The sequence below is a fragment of the Pholcus phalangioides genome, unplaced genomic scaffold (genome assembly GCF_987345545.1).
Source record: "Pholcus phalangioides strain wild (caught in Gottingen) unplaced genomic scaffold, Ppha-v1.0 ptg000007l_1, whole genome shotgun sequence".
Lineage (NCBI taxonomy): Eukaryota > Metazoa > Arthropoda > Arachnida > Araneae > Pholcidae > Pholcus > Pholcus phalangioides.
The window spans coordinates 51,615,584-51,633,053 of record NW_028301600.1 but is presented as its reverse complement, the minus strand read 5'-3'; positions in this window follow the sequence as shown (position 1 = coordinate 51,633,053).

The following is a 17,470-nucleotide window of genomic DNA, read 5'->3' as shown; positions in this document are numbered from 1 at the left end:
TCGCAAGATAGTGTGGAAAAAGAAAAGAAATGGCCGGTGTATGTGAGAGAAAGAGAGAAACCGGTCCGTTGATCATAACATATTGTCGCCGAATATGACGTGAGAAATTGCTGAGTGTGAAGATACCCGTTTCATATGTCCAAAAATATTTGCGGTTTATTTTTATTCATATTATTTTAAGCTGCTCAATGAATCTTCATATAGGGTCGAGTACACTTATAACATACCCTGGATATATCATACACAGGGGGATATAACACGATTTTGTAATCCCCGATTTTTGTCCCATTCACTTCCAGGTATTTCTAACTCTGTTATTACACACTCTCTTAAAACCTTACACTGTGTGGATACAATCTACCAAAAACACTCTCTTAACCTAGAAAATGATTCAAATACAACATGCTACAGAGCAAAGACTTGGAAAAATGAAGCAAAGAAAAGTGACTTATTTGTTCAGTATTCATTGCATTCCGGTGACATCTTGATGTGTTCTTTCACAGAAAATCGTGGGAATTCCTTTAATAACGAAAAATTTGGTCGAAATAATTACATTTGCTAGTGATAGATGGCTCTGTAATGAATCAGGGATGGGCGGACGCCCCTCCCCTTCCCTCTGGATCCAGAATAGATAACTTCTACGAGCCAGAAATACAATTGAAAATTACGGTTTCGGCTGTAAAATACGGGACGCGTATATTCACCGTATGCCCTTTGCTCCCACTTATTTGCCCTCCCCAACATATCACTCTGAATCCACGCCTGTGGTGGATTGCTAGAAAGCACTACCTGTTAGTATGTACTGTATTTTCTATACGGAAAATTTATTTTATTAAAAAAAAAAACTCTCTCCTCTATTGCTGTGAAAACGGTTGTAACACGATGCTTTTTAAATCATCGAATATTTGCTTTTAATGATACTTTTGGATCACTTGGTAGATGGTAGCGATAAAAGAATAACTGTTGTGATCGGGTAAAGCAGAAATTTGCACTGTTTTAAAAGCACACATCAAATCTCTACCTATTGAAAGAATATGCAAAAGCATATTGATTGATGACAAAATTTATGAACATTAGTTGCTTCTTTATAAATTAATTCAAATATGATCATAATTTTTAATGAAAAAGATCAGCATAAACCCAAATAATGTCGTTAAATCAATTAAATGAAGCCAAAATTTATGGACATTCGAAATATCATATGCTCTAATAAATTTTTAAAATTCCTCGGGATATATATCAGCAAAAAAATACATTCATTTCACATTAAATTCAATTTCTTGCTGCATAAGCTTATTCTGTCCACGACAATCTCAATAATGCACTTCATGTATGTATACAACTGCTACACAAGCTAAATTCAAGACCTCGCTTATAACATACGCGTTGATTTTAACATACACTTCTCAAATAACCAAGTGGGTATGTTATAAGTGAACTCGACTGTATTTAATAGAAAATTTCCGCCCCCTGAAAAAAAATGCCTATGAAACATACTTCAAGAAATCTGTCTGAATCTGGTGTTTTATGAAGAATGTCCGGAAAGGGATAAAATTTCTGTGTTTCATTCTGAAATTAAAGTGAAATGAGAAAAATATCAATAAAAAGATAAAATAGATCTGTGTATTTATGTGAAATGATAATGGAGGAATATAAAAATTATAATTTATAGATTACCATTAAACAAAATTATCAAAGCAGAATTTGTTGTTTTCTTTGTTATACCGAAAAAAAAATTTCCAAGTAACAATTTGAATGACAATTCATCAAAATACCAATACAGTAAAAGTCCGTTATAACGAGTAGGCTTAAAGCGAGATTCTCGCTTGAAGCCTACTCGTTATATAAAGCATTATATAATTTTTTAAATTAAAACATCAACAAATTAGAAGATATAAATACAAAATGTAATACAATATACAAATACAAATATAAATTACACAAAGACAACGACACAAGATACACACACATACTACATGCACTATGTATCCCCAAGGGATGGGGCTACATTTCCAGCAGGCCTATATGATTTTTATTGATTTTTTTTCAGTAACAGCTCTTTTATGTATTAGATGTGTATTTTACTATATTTATATATTTTTAGCATGCAATGGACAATAACTGATTTCAAATCACTGCATTCATATCTGTGTTTTTGATCATATTAAAGATATTATATTCTATATTTCTATTACTATTTATGTGATTATTAGTGTAAATGAAGTTCATTATTTTCAGTGAGATGTAACAAACACTTTTTTTAAATAATGTTTTATTACTTTTAGGCACTTGATAAATATTTATATATCTGTTCGAAGGGTTCTGTGTTTTCATTTTTTTACTAACCATTCTTCACTTCTGATGATGAATCAAAAAATTCTGTACATGTAGTTCTGTCTCAGTGAATAATAAGCGATATAATGCTACCTGGTGATAGCGAGAATCTCGCTATAACGAAAGATTTTCAAGTGATTGTCAAATGCCTAATGTTAAAGATACTAAAATGATCGTTTATAGCGTATTGAAAATTAGGGAGCATTCTTTATAACGTCAAAATAATTCTCAAAAATGCTAGTTTTCTAGTTTTTCCTTCTGTCTTAAAAAAACTGAACATGATGACCAGCGCCTACATGTTGATGACATTTACACATTTGTTTGTATTTTTCAATATTTTTTCACTTTTAAGGTATTTTTTCAGGTCTTATTGCATTTTTAGGATATTTTTTTCACTTTTAAAATTTTTTTCAAAATAAAAATAAACTAAAAAAAAATTTTTTTAAACAAAAAAAAGAAAACATTACTTTTTTTTCACCACTCAACTTGTATCGCTCTTTATAGATGGCAAACAAAATTTAGAATCAATTCCAGGTAAATTTAGTATTCAGTAAAAATTCCAAGAGCTGGCCATACTTAGCCAAACAATAAATGAGAAAGTGAATTCAAGAAATTTGTGAGAGGAATTTTCATTATATGAAGGGTATCGTACTTGCATGTATTACAGAGGGAATTCTGAAATCTGCAAATTCGTATTGAATGACTTTGATCCGTAAGAAGGCTGCATGAAGTAAGGTTTCGTAAACTTTGTTTTGCCTTAGAACATTGAAGAACTGATGACGTACATAAGATCATTCTTCGGCATTCTGGTTTTCATCCTTCCGTCCTTGCAGCAGGGACAGCGCCTTCACTTCCAACCCATCTCACTAATGGCAGTAAATTGCAATGTAGCGATATGGCCAGAGCTGGTGTTTGGTGAAGTAGTGTGCTAAAAGTGGGGTAGGTCAATTTTCTATCATGAAATTTGAACAAATAATATTAAAAAAACAAACTTATTGCGTGTAGAAAAATTGTCGATGTCTTCACGGGAACGTCTAATAGTTTTGAAATTGAAGAGAAATTATAACACTGAGTAGATCAGATCGCTCCTCATCCAAATACCCCCAATAACATCTGTTGATATTGAGAGGGAACGCTTTGATATCTCCTTGAGATGGAAAACGGGGTGTGTTTGGTACTTAAATGTTGATGTTGACAGAAGTTTATTTATTTAAATAATAACGAATAGCATTTTATATTAATAGCATTTTATATTAATAGCATTTTATATTAATAGCATTTTATATTAATAGCATTTTATATTAATAGCATTTTATATTAATAGCATTTTATATTAATAGCATTTTATATTAATAGCATTTTATATTAATAGCATTTTATATTAATAGCATTTTATATTAATAGCATTTTTTGACACATTTGTTTTAGTTTTTAAGGCATTTTTTTCGAGTCAAATCTTTTTAAATCCCTTTTCCTATTTTCGGGCTTTATACACATCAGTGGCCACTATACACATGGGTTATATGACGATTTTATTCGACTTTTATCTCTTCCAGTAACTAAGAGGCCACGGAACCAGAACTTTCAGCACAAAGTCGCTTCCGAATAACTTTAAAAATCGATTTTAAAAATCGAAACTTTCCGATTATCGAGAAAATGTTGACGAGTCCATACGGTCATGGAAGTGACCAGAGATATGATAATTGAGACTTTTAATTGTTCATTTGGTCTACTAAATCACTTTGATAATGTGAAATTCTATGGAAAGATATCAGAGTTGAGTGCTGTGAGACAAAAATCATTTTCATGTCTACAAATACAAATACAAATACAACGCCACAACAGGCAAATTGCCCAACGAGGTGGCTGACTTAAGAACATCATGGATCCCCAAGCCCTACCTACTACTGCTACACCACACATGCACCCCATATAAGAACGAAACGACCTAAAAGACATTTTAATGCAGATAAAGTAGCAGTTTTCTACAATTTTATAACCTGACAGAGCAAAATACAGAAACTCGCTTATAACGAGAAGTCAGTTATAACGACAGTTTTCCTCGTGATTGTGAACTGTCGTTATAATAGACTTTTACTGTAGAACAAGAATTTCAATCATTGATATCCCGACGTGTTTTCATTCAAATGTTACGGAACAAATACCTTTCGGTTGTCAGAGAAGGGTGGAAATATTTTCAGTTCATTTTTTTCTGATTGAATGACGAATAAAAATTTAAATTTTCATGTTTTCTTCAATTACCATAGATAGTATTGTACCTTTCATAGTATTGGAACTATCAGGGCTCGATTTCCTTCTTTCAGCACTCTTTCTCTCTCTCTCTCTCTCTCTCTGATACGAGTATTTTTTTTAATATATATATATATATATATATATATAATATATATGTGTAATTTTATTTTAGAAGCAACCAAAGAAGTTTCATTTCTTTCAGAAAGACACACCATAAATATATTAAACGTATGCATACTCTTCCATTTCGATTTCGATGATCTACCATTAATAGGACATCAAATAAATCATAAATTAACAATAACTATTTAAATTAATCAATAAATTATTATTGTTGTTATTACGATCATCTTTGATTGTAGTTCAAATTTTCAATTTTCTATATTTGATTGCTGAAACATTTAATTTAAATCTCTCGAATATGAAATCCAACATTATTTACTGAAACATATGTGCATGCCGATAATAATTCTATTTTATTATTAAGTTTATTTTTTCAAATACATTTTCTCAAATATTTTTTCTATGACAAAAACGGGAACGAGTCTTTATTACAGCAACATTCACTCAACAAATTCCATATTTTTATAAAAAAACTGATTTATTTTATTACTATTTGGACAGAAATAATTATTAATAATAACGAATGGTATTTCTGTTAAAACGAAAAATTAAAAAATTTCAGATATAAAAATCTTAAAGAAAAACGATCCAGAGACTTTCCATTAGTGGAGATTTGGCAGATACGATATTATTTATTTATTGAGCATCCATGTTCTATACTTTCTTTTAATAAATATTTTTTGGTCATACTTACTAATATTGCATTCGGATTTTTAGGATTTCATGACAGATTTAAATTCAAGCGAGGAAATTTTTCATTTCTCGTAAGTGCAGTTCCCTATTCCGTAGCCTTATCGGGTCATTTCGAACTCCTAAACAAAAATAATAGCCAAAAAAAAAGATAAAAGAGTAAAAAAAAAGAAGTAAATTGCCTCTCTTATTAAAATTCAACTCTCGGCTGTAGATCTTTGGTAAATATTGAAAACGATGAAACTGCAAAACAACAAACCACAAAAAGAAAAGGTTTCGATCCAAGGTTAGAAGGCAACGACTTCAAAAGAGAAAAGCAAAAAAAAATGGAGACAGCTCACACTCGCTCATATTACCTTGCTGAGAATTTTATTTTTTGCATTTTTTTTACTTTTTTATCGTCTCCAAAATCGCCGTCTTTTTCTTTTCATTCTTGAACCGATTCTGTATTCAATTCTATCCTTTATATATTTTTTTTTCCCCATAACAAATGTTTTTTTTATTTATGTGTAAAACTTTCAAGACGCGCTCGATTCGAGACGCTGTATAAATAACCGAGCTGAATTTCCATCAATTGAAAATACACTTTTGACTAACTATATTTTGTGTGTGTAAATATTTTTATATAATATCTATTTTCAAACTTTCACTCTATATTTTTTATACTTGACGAAATGTGAACAAGTATTCGTTCTATATATAAAGTTCAACTGAAGAAGTGCATTTTGAAACTTAATTTGATATGCAGTAGAATCTCTCGTAACCAGCGTAACTGGGACCGAGGGTCAGCCGATTTACACAAAATTATGTCTTCTTTTTTGGTTGTGCAGTGGATTTGTTAGATACTTTATAGCAGGTGTCACATTATTTCAGACATTGGGGCGGAATTGAAACTTTCCACAGAGCCCGTGGGCCACCGAGTAATATTGTGATATTTAAGAGTGTGAAATGGTATTCAGATTCACACAAGTTCTTTAATGTAATGCACAGAGGCGTTCTAACAGAGTATACGTCTAACAATACGTCATACCTTTTAAGATTGTCAAAAATCTCCAAAGCTACCGTGTAGTATAAATACCACTAAAAATATTAATTAAACTATGATTTATTTGAAATTTGATACGCATATAACTCATTGTGTGTGCTATGCTATTTTTACGAGATATTTAAAAAATCTCTGATATTTGTTCTTTTTTTTTGCAAGTTTTCAGACATTAAGACAACAATGTACTAATAACACCTTGCGCGCAAAATAAAATATGCCATCAATGTAATTGATTCACAATAAAGGAAGCTGTTCAGTCCATAAAAGCAAGCAAAATATATGAGATCCATTCTTAAAAATAAATTTTTAAAATATTTAACTTTTTAATTTTTTACAAACTTAAAATTTTGATTTAATGAAATCTCAATCATCCCAATCTCAAATATCGACATGAGATAGAAAACATCAGAATAAACCATATTTGCGTAAACATTACCCCGGGAAATATCCCCCAAAGGTAATAGGTGAAGTTGTTCATTAGTATGTTTTCTTATACAAATTAAAAACCAAAATGAATAAATTCAGAAACGGACATTTTAGTTGTGATTGATATTAACACATTTCTAACAAAAATTTGCATGATTATAAATAAATAAATTTCAAAAAATTTTACAGGTTTGTAAATAAAAATCTGATTACCTTAGCTTTCATTTTCTTAGTACTTACAGTTCATTAATATCAACATTCCAAACCACACTGGAAACATTAAGATTATATCTTTAACTAATGATAAAACCACTATAAGAAACCATATAATCGATATAAAGTATATAATGAAACTCTACCATTCAGTTAATTTCTCCTCTTTTTTTAAGCTCAACCAGAACGTTTAATAATGTTTATTATCAAAAGTATTCGAACAAATTAAATGAACGTATAGCAATTTCAGAAACACCCCCTTTTTACAATTTCCTTTTTCGAAAAAAAAAATTAATAAAAAAAAATTCAACGGCAAATGAAAACTCATGCAAAGAATTTGTGACCCAAGAAACTATTAAACCTAAGAATTGTAAATAAAAAAAAAATCAGAAGAAATGGAATGTTACGTCTTGGTTCTTTGCTTTAGATAATTACATTTAAAAATTCCTAGCGCTACCTTTTTTTTTGTTTTACTTCTTTGTTCCGCGTTACCGTATTCAAATAAAGTGAAGGAAAAAAAAAAAAACTAAAATTTTTCCACGCCCTCAAATAATTTTACCACAAGAAATACCTGTAATTAAAGTATTTGAGAAGCAGTATAGAAACAAAAGAAGGTTAAAAAGAAAAAGATTGAAAGAATCCCAATAATACTTGAAATTGAGCGCGATGGCACGCAATCAAAACCTTCATTAAGATGAGGGGAAAAACGATTTTATTTTATTATTACCTTACATTTTAAGAGAAATCATTTTATCAACTTTTCGATGAATTGTTTTTTCTTTCATTAAATGTTTTAAAAAATTTACATTCGAAAAAAAAAATTGCTGGAATATTTTATTTTTATATTTGCGTTTTAGGAGATTAATTTTTTGGGGGAAAATATTTTTCAAATATTTATTTATATATATATTTAACTGATAATACATTTTTGTTTTCCAAAAAACTGATCATTTTTCATTATTTTTTAATGGATAATAATATGAATTTCTTATTTGGAAAAATAAAAATTCATGATTTATTAAACAGTATGAAGTATGTTAAAATATTCTTCACTACTTTAAGGTTGCTTTAAATTTTCTGTAGTTTAATGGAAATGGGAATAAATGTTTTTTTTTTAGGTGGGTTCAATCATTAGAAAAAGCATATAAGTAGTTTTTTCTGCATTATAAAAATATTTTCTTTCTAGTATAATCTATGTTTGAATTAAATATTTTGTGATTAATTCAAATATGCAATTAATGTATTGTTGTTTTCGTAAACAAGGATTCTTCACGAATAATTACTTTTTAATATATTTTTTTCAATTTAGTTTCGTTGTTATTTTTGAAAATTAATCTCAGGCTCCTAATTTAATGCGTAGATGAAGAGATATTACTTCTGGGCCTATATACAGGTCACCCCATAAATTCGTAAATAGTTTAAAAATTCAGAACTATTGAAGGAATTGATATATATATTTGAATGCAATTTTTGTGTAAAAGTTATTTTTACGTAGAGGAATTTTTTCACTAGTGGGTGCTGCACGAAAACAAATCAGCAGAAATATGCAAATTAGAGTCCTATAAAATTCAAGGTGTACGATTAACAACTCATTTCAGAATTTTGCAGCTACTCCTCCTCGTAACAGGATCACAGCCAGCCGCTCTCTCTCTCTCTCTCAATCTAGCGATTGATATAAGCAGGTGGTTGAAGAAGATCTGGGTCATGCTGAAAAATGTGGGAGGTATATGTTATGAACTCATAACGTGAAGTTTGTTTCTGTAAAATAACGCTTGTTATACTGCTTCCACTTGCTATCCGTTGTAGGTCTGTTGCTCTCTGTGGAGAGAATTTTTAACGGGGAGATCGGCTCGCATTCGCGCGTCGAAGTTGGGAACCACAGAAAACCAACTTGGACCGACCACCAGTGCTTCGCTCATGGGACTCGAACCCGTGTCCTCGTGATGCAAGTCCATCACTATGACCACTTGACCATCACAACGGCTATTTTGCTCAAATTTTGCTGTTACTGGTACTTACATAAGGTTTCCGTTGTGATATTTACATTTGTGGGTAAAGAAATATTAATAAAGTTGTTTTCACCTCAGCCATGAATCTCCGGCTGAATTTTTACGAACGTTTCGGACTCAGAAGAGTATTAAGAAAGCTTCGGGTCCAATTACTTCTACCGGACTTTCGTAGAGTGTTCAGTATTGACCACAATTTCAATTTAATTTTTTTTTTCTGTACCAAAAACAGAAATCCTCAGTAAGAATAAATTTTTCGCCAACCACATTCAAGTATACCGATTCCTTCAGTTTCTATGATTTTTAAACTATTTACAAACTTATGGTATACTCCGTACACTATTGCATTGCATATCATATATGTCAAGAATTTAATGATTTCACGTACTTACATTTGACTTTTTTTACGTTTAATATGTAAGGATAACTTGGGCGATCTGACATGTCCCGTTATGTTGTTCTCTTTAATATATTATGAATACTGATCACGTTTGGGCGGGACTTTATGCAATTTACTCTATTCTATCGCAATTCTGTGTATATATATATATATATCTTGCATGCAGTTTTTTTTTTTTTTTCATTTTAACGTTTTTCCGCATTCAAGCCGACTGTTGATTAAATGAGGCCCCTAATGTTGTTAGATCTTGAAGTGCTGTTTACTTGGTAGAAAAATGTGCCAAAAGAAGCATGTATTATTTTTTCTCTCCCTCTCTCTTTTCTGAAACTAGCAGCAGTTAAACATCTGTTTACCAAGAAGATCCACGAGCGAGAAAAATTTTTGTACAGAACTTTCTTTAAAGACGTGACAAGAATAGGTGGCTTGAGAGAAGTGTAACGATCTCGAACGCTGGAACCTTTCCCAAGGAGTCCATGAGAGAGAGAGAAACACCTCTTCTTGACTCTTACCTACACCAATTGTCATATGGTTTCTCTCACTCGACACATAAGAAATCCATTTAAATTTTTATTCTAATATAAAAACTATTTGCTTTTAAACAAATTAATATGCGCTATTTCCACCAGATCAGAATATGTGATTTTCAAATCAAAAGTTAACGCATAAAATTTTTCATCTTCATCTCATTACCTAGAAAGAATATAGTACTTTTTATTAAATTTTTTTATGATCAAATATGTTTATGTAATTTCAGTAAAGAAAAGTGTATATTTTGTAGGTAAATATCACTGTTGAATTTGTTTACAGACATTTATCTACAGCTGATCACGCAAATGATAAAATAACTGTGAATTTTAAAGTATAAATTTTTGCAGAAGTAAAATTCGTATACCCACTCCACACTGATCATTTGAAATATTATGATTTATGTTAAAATAGTTTCAAAACAATTGAATTAATAATAATGAAATATGTGAGAGCGTATGGATATCTAGCGCTTTCCAATCTTCATCAATTCCCACTACAATAGACACATTTAAAAAGAATGATGATATTCATGATGAAAAAAAAACCAATAAAGCTATCCATATCACAATGATCACAATGATATTTCTATATAAGCAGCGTACGTTTTTCCGATATATTTCGTTTGTTTCTTTGTTAAATAATTTATTTTAATCAATTTATTCCAGGATGGTGTTTTAGTTATTATGGGAATCCAGATTTGTAATAGAAATTTTTTTCGAGTTTTTTATCATCTCAGTCACATTTTTAGAGTTTCCATTTGTATTCAAAAGCAAACAAATTCATCACACACACACACACACATATTAGAAATCTCAAAAACTAATTTTATGTCTCCATCTGAGGCTTTTATTTGGAATAAACAAGATAATGTACATTTCGGTCCTCAATAACATTAGATCTCCGAAGAGACAAATTTTAGATGAATATGAATTGCTTTTATTTGGAAGTTTCATGCGCTGTTATAAAAAAAACAGTGTGGTCTGTATAAGATTTTTGATGCACTTGATATATATGTTATATGTTAGTTTCATTGTCATCACTGCTTTATTATTGTTTCTCATTGTTAATGTTTCGTCACTTTCAGCCATCAAACCAAATACGCCCATCAAGCAACCTTCAACACTGAAGATAAAGCCTTAGCCTTACGTTATTTATTCGCTCCTGAACTGACGCATTACCAAAAGTGTCTGTGAAATATGTGGAAAAGTCGATTTTATACAGGGATTTTTTTTTACTTCGATTTTACCGGCTCCATCTACTCCATCTTGAAGTATGGAAAGCAAGTTGAGTGTATGAAGAAAAGCGGATGCACAACATACAAGATACATCACAAAGTACATCGAAACAGACGAAAGGAAGGCGGTGAACTTTTTTTAACCGAAAAGCTTCGGAATTTCCATCGCAGATTTTGCCGCCTTCGCAAATGAGATTTTAATGTGGTATCGTATCCTTGGCTTTGAAGAGCGAAGAACTTAGAAAGAGAGTGAGAGGGAACTTGCCCTCTTTTATTGCCAGATGGTATAGAGAAACTAGTACTGACGCCTCTCTGGAAACTCCGGCCTCCCATCATGAGGCGTAGATGTAACAAACGATTTTTCTGTTCTTTGATCTCCCCTCACGTCGCAAAAATATGAAGTGAATTTCATCAAATTTCCTGTTTACGTGGTTTTAAAGTGAAATAAGCAAAAGAAATACTTATTGGAACATTCTTTGAAAGGTGTTACGTTTCAATATAGGATACGATGAGAGTTGAGCGAAAACGTTATCATGTTGGTCATTTTTATGCTGATGCACTATAAATACCATAGACTAAAGATATAAATAGACCGTGCACACTATTCATAAAACTTGTCGAACGTGAAGAAAAGATGAGCAGTATTGTCGGGGGAAGAACAGGTTCTGCGCTATTACATTTGGCTCGTTTTCGCAGAACATAGTGATTTCGTGTTAATGCTAGGATGTTGTTGTAACGAAATTTGACTCGATCGAGATTTGATGAAAACTTTCCTTCATTTGTTCAATGGATTCATTCATTCTTTTGTAAAATATTTAGGGAATGTGGGATTTGAAAAAAAAAATCAATTCTATATAATATAAACAAATATTGAAAAACGAAATTTTTTGATTTTCCAAAAGGGATAATTCCTAATAATTTAAGACTTTTGAGTTTTTAAATCTTATTATATATAACCTATCTCTTATTTCATTTATATTTTTAAATATTCTCTTCTCATTCACTTTGCCACTTTTAATTTCGAAAATTTATTTTAACTAGGGATTATTAAAACATAAAAATTATCTTCCAAGGACATTAAAATTACTCTAATCATACATTTATTTTGAGTATATAATTATAATGCATCATATTATGTTATGTAATGTAACACATTCACACTCATACCATATTTAGTCATGAAATATTTAACTAATAAGCAAAAGTTTCATTTCCAACATTCCTGAAAAACCTTTTATAACCTTATCACACAAAAATGTAAACACTTACATAATATTTCAGGAATAAAATGAATTTTTCAAGAAAATTGCAAAACCTCATCGTCAGTATTTTTCTAAATTATAAGCAATGAAATTTCGTGTAGCGTATATATGTAATAATTTAGAGTACGTAAATGTATGTTACGTATGTGACATATGTGTAACCTCTTCGCTCCAGAAGTATACATATGTGAATCTTCATTATTTTTTTTAGGCGTTAAGTAGTTTTTAGAATGATTCTTTCTTCAAGTCACCATCTGAGATACACATATTGACTTCAGATATTAACTCAGATGGTCCTAATAAAGATATTGACTGAAAATTAATTAATCAATTAATTAATTGATTTTCTTGTTTGAGGGCAATTTCACATACAACAAACAGAAATTAATCAATAAAAAAATTTCTTTTCTGTAATAGTTTTGATGACATGAATGTCGCTCTCCACTTGTTAACACAAGATATACGGAAGACTGGATGTTGTGAAGATATTTATTATTTCAGATGTTTATTTTTTAAGGAAGGAAAAAACTCATCTCTGCCTCCACCGGGAGTCGAACCCGGGTCCCTCGATTGCCGGACGAGTGCTCTGACCACTAAGCTACAGAGGAGATAGAGATTTTCCTTCGCTAGAGCGTATATATGCCGAACGGAACCGTGCAATGGACGGTGAAACCGATCAGCTAATAGCTCAATGAGCTATTAGCTGATCGGTTTCACCGTCCATTGCACGGTTCCGTTCGGCATATATACGCTCTAGCGAAGGAAAATCTCTATCTCCTCTGTAGCTTAGTGGTCAGAGCACTCGTCCGGCAATCGAGGGACCCGGGTTCGACTCCCGGTGGAGGCAGAGATGAGTTTTTTCCTTCCTTAAAAAATAAACATCTGAAATAATAAATATCTTCACAACATCCAGTCTTCCGTATATCTTGTGTAATAGTTTTATCTCAGGCGTGAAGAGAGGTAAAAATACTATTTTTAGAGGTAGTTATACATTTTTATGCAAAACTGCCATTGTCTAGAGGATGAGTTTTCCAGTTTTACATTCTATTTAAATAAAATATTTGTCATAAATTCCTCATTCTGAAAAGCATATTATCTTCAAAGTTGATCGAAACTCGAATAAACTCACTAGCTCGCCAAATCTTGCGGAGACGTATATTTCAGTTAAAAGTTAATAAAACTCATTATTTCAATCATTTATTGCCAAAAATTCTATTAAAACATTTAATAATGGCTCATGACATTCGAATTTTACCAAAACTTGGAACTTCAATTGAATTAAATCCAAAATGGAATCGTTAAAAACTGAGACTACGTCAGAAATCCATTGAATCGTCAATTTAATATTCCAATTTTTAATTTATAAGAAGGGGAATAAGCAAAAAAGTATTCCCTTGTGAAAGGATACTGGTCCCCCTTTCCTAAACCGTTCAGAACATCCGAAAGCTGCGGATGTGTTGCAAGTGTTGACCATTCTAATAAAAAATAAGACAGCACGTGTAGATCGTCATACGAATAGCCATAAGGAAAACATTGCCAGCGAGATTCCCTGACCAGCCTTTTGACCGGAGTCACGTGACTCCGGATCTTTGCTTCACATTGTAACCCCTCGCGCGCGCTCTATATTATTCTTACTCTGTGATAAATACATAGATACATCACTGAGATTGTGCATATAAAACGTATCAATAAATACGTATCAATTCACTGGCATTATATATAACAATCGGAGCGTGGGACAGCTTGCTACAATTAAAAAAAATGTAACATTATAAAACTGTATGAATATTTTCTCAGACAGTGGAAGATAAAAAAATGTAGAGACCTCCTGAGGAAAGGACTGAAAATTAGTGGTGATGAGATGAAATGAAATTATGCAAGTTCGCGAATTCTTCATATAACTTCTATGAAACAAATCCCTAGCTTTATTTTCTATCATTCTTGTAATTATTATTACAACAAGTAAGCCTTGTTTTCAAAGTTACTCTGTGTAACATTAAATTAAACATAAACATATTTAAATTTCCACAAAATGTTTCTTCAAATGCTACAATATATATCACCAACAATGTTTGATATGTTAATAACAGCTAAAATTATTTAACTCAACTTGATAAAGTATGAAACAAACAATCTTATTTGTCAATTTGATGCTAATATAGTAATACAGTCCACGCCACTTAATGCGAACACATTGGGATTCTGGATTTCTGGTAATAATAACCGAATGATGATTGTATCTGAAAATGTCCCGTTTGCAATACGGTGACCATACATCCCGTTTCGTCGAACGGAATGTATGGTAAACGGGGGTTGGTAAAACGGGACAACTATTTTTCTTTAAACATAATTTCTGCAAAATGTTCAATAGTGCATTTTTTTTAAATTCTAAAACGAGTCTTCTTTTTTTGCCTTTACGTTAAAATTCTGCATTTTTTTGTTATTCACCTATTGTGAGCCGTTAGAATGAAACTACGATGTGTATTACGAATCACGGTGATTTTTATAATATACGGTACGTTCCATACATTGAGAATGCCTCCCTGGAAAAGAAATTTGAATCTGGTCAACTGAAAGAAACTGATCACGAACTGAGCGGAAAAGACTTTTCTTTCTCCAACATTTACTTTCACTATAGGAAAGTCATTGCAAAAGTGACTCCACGTGTACGTGCATCGCATCGAATACTACGGACGGATCACATTAACTACGGAAATGTTTGTCAACAAGGGTTTGAAAGAAAACACCTTCTAGCCTCCTACGTAGTCTTACAACGTGATAATGGTAACTTACAAGGGAAAAATAAGTTTTGTTAAACCTTAGCTTCAGAATGCGCAAAAAACTTTCGATGGGAAAAAAATGATAACATAAACCAAAGTCCTGATAACTACAAATGAATTTTTCCCATGTTTTGATATTAGTCTGTTCCGTTCTTCGCAAAAGTGATAACAATGCCCGAATGATAACATTATACGTGATTGTAATAAGCAGCGTCGACTGTAGAAGATTTCTTCAACTCGACCCTAGGCCCAGCTTTCCTCAACCGTCAGGACGTGGCTTGGTACTGAGCCCTGACATCAGTCAAACAGGGCCGCGAGAGGTTCACCATTTCATTTTTACCCATTTATATCCCACTAGGATTACCAAATCCACCCGCGGCTTCGCTCGCGTGGATTTGATAATCTGAAAATTGCTCGGCGATTATTTTCCTCCATGTAACATTTGAACGCCTCATGACTTCCTTGGGGTTGAATATTCAGAAATCCCAACTTGGTGGGTATCTACATTATAAAATATAATACAGACCAAATTTCATATTTATAGCTTCAGCGGTTCTGGCTCGGCCATGATTGCTCCATATAACCTTTGAGCCTCGTTAAGACACCTACTTAGGGGTCGAATTTCAAGAAAACTCTTTCTTAGTTAGTTTTTACGTCATGAATTAAAACTGCTGACCGAATTTCATAAATGTAGCTGTTTCGGCTTGGCGTGATTTCTCTATGTAACCTTTAAACTCCTTTAAGACCCCCTTTAAGTGTCGAATTTCGGAAAACCCCTTGTTAGTGAGTCTCTGCATTATAAAATGAAACCACTGACCAAATTTCATATTTGTAGCTTCCGTGGTTTCGACTCGGCGATGATGAATCAGTCAGTTAGAACATGTTATTTTATATGTATAGATTAGTCTTGTGTATAACCGGACCTTCCACTCACAAGAAATAAATATACCGGGCCGTGAGCTTCCACATATTAAGAACCACTGTTCTAAGTTATAATTACATTTTTTAGATATTTATGAACTTATCATACTTACGCACAAATTGTATTGGAACTAATATACCATAAATAATTTACCATTTCATGATTAATAACGAAAGCTATTCGTGTTACCGGATAATGTTGCACGCTGATTTTTATATAAATCCGAATCACACGATGTCGAGAAAGCATTAAAAAATACACATGCGATGTTTAAGAATTAAAATTCGGCAATAATGGAACAAAAAATGGGAAAAAAATGCAAACGGAGAACCTTCGCCAAACTACACTCCCACCAAAATAAATTAATTCACATAATAACTGCATGATGAGGTGGAGGGTGAAGCGCTGTCACTGAAGTCGCATCCCGTTCACAATAATAAAAATTCCGAAAATTAGCCGTTTTACTATAAGGCATATCGTCGCCGTCCCATGCTAGAAACATGAATGTGCAATGTCCTTAGAAAAAAAAAAGAACGCAGGAAATGACGTTTGAATGTTTTACTCCACCCATGTTACCCTACGAAAGTTGCTTTACAACATGTTTTGTAACATGTGTTTCAATAGGGATACGCATTTGCATTTCAGGCAAAACTTACCATGCAAAATAAGGTATTCAACCAACTGATAAAAAAAATGTGAAAATTTGCACATTTATGCTTCTAGCAGGGGGGGGGGGGGAAGTGACGAAATTATATTGTTTCCTCTCATATTTCTTTTGAAAATTACCAACAATATAATATCGAACTCGCCGAAATGCCCGTGTTTTTGTTCAAGAAGATAGATACATTAATGTGTGATTGTATGTCGAGTACCGTTGCAGATACGAACAGATAATAATCGATCTTGCAAAGGGATAAGTATGATGCATCACCTTTGGATATATAAAACTGGAGAAACCTCAGATTCAATTCCCTCCTTCCGCAAGAAATACTTTCAACATAAAAACGTTGGATTTTTTAAAGAAAGTTCAAGTTTGTTGCGTTTTTCGGGACGCGAATGGTGCGTATACACCGCTATTTTCTGTTCCAAACTCATCCTACTTTTCTTTTACCCGCGTTCCGAATTCTCCGAAACAAAAATGGTCGCCGTAATGGGATGTAAGAAGCAATTTCAACGTTGTGCGATACTTTCCGAGCTGCAGGGGCAGCTCTCTACCCCCCCCCCCTCCCCTCTTTACCTTCAGGCTACAATCCA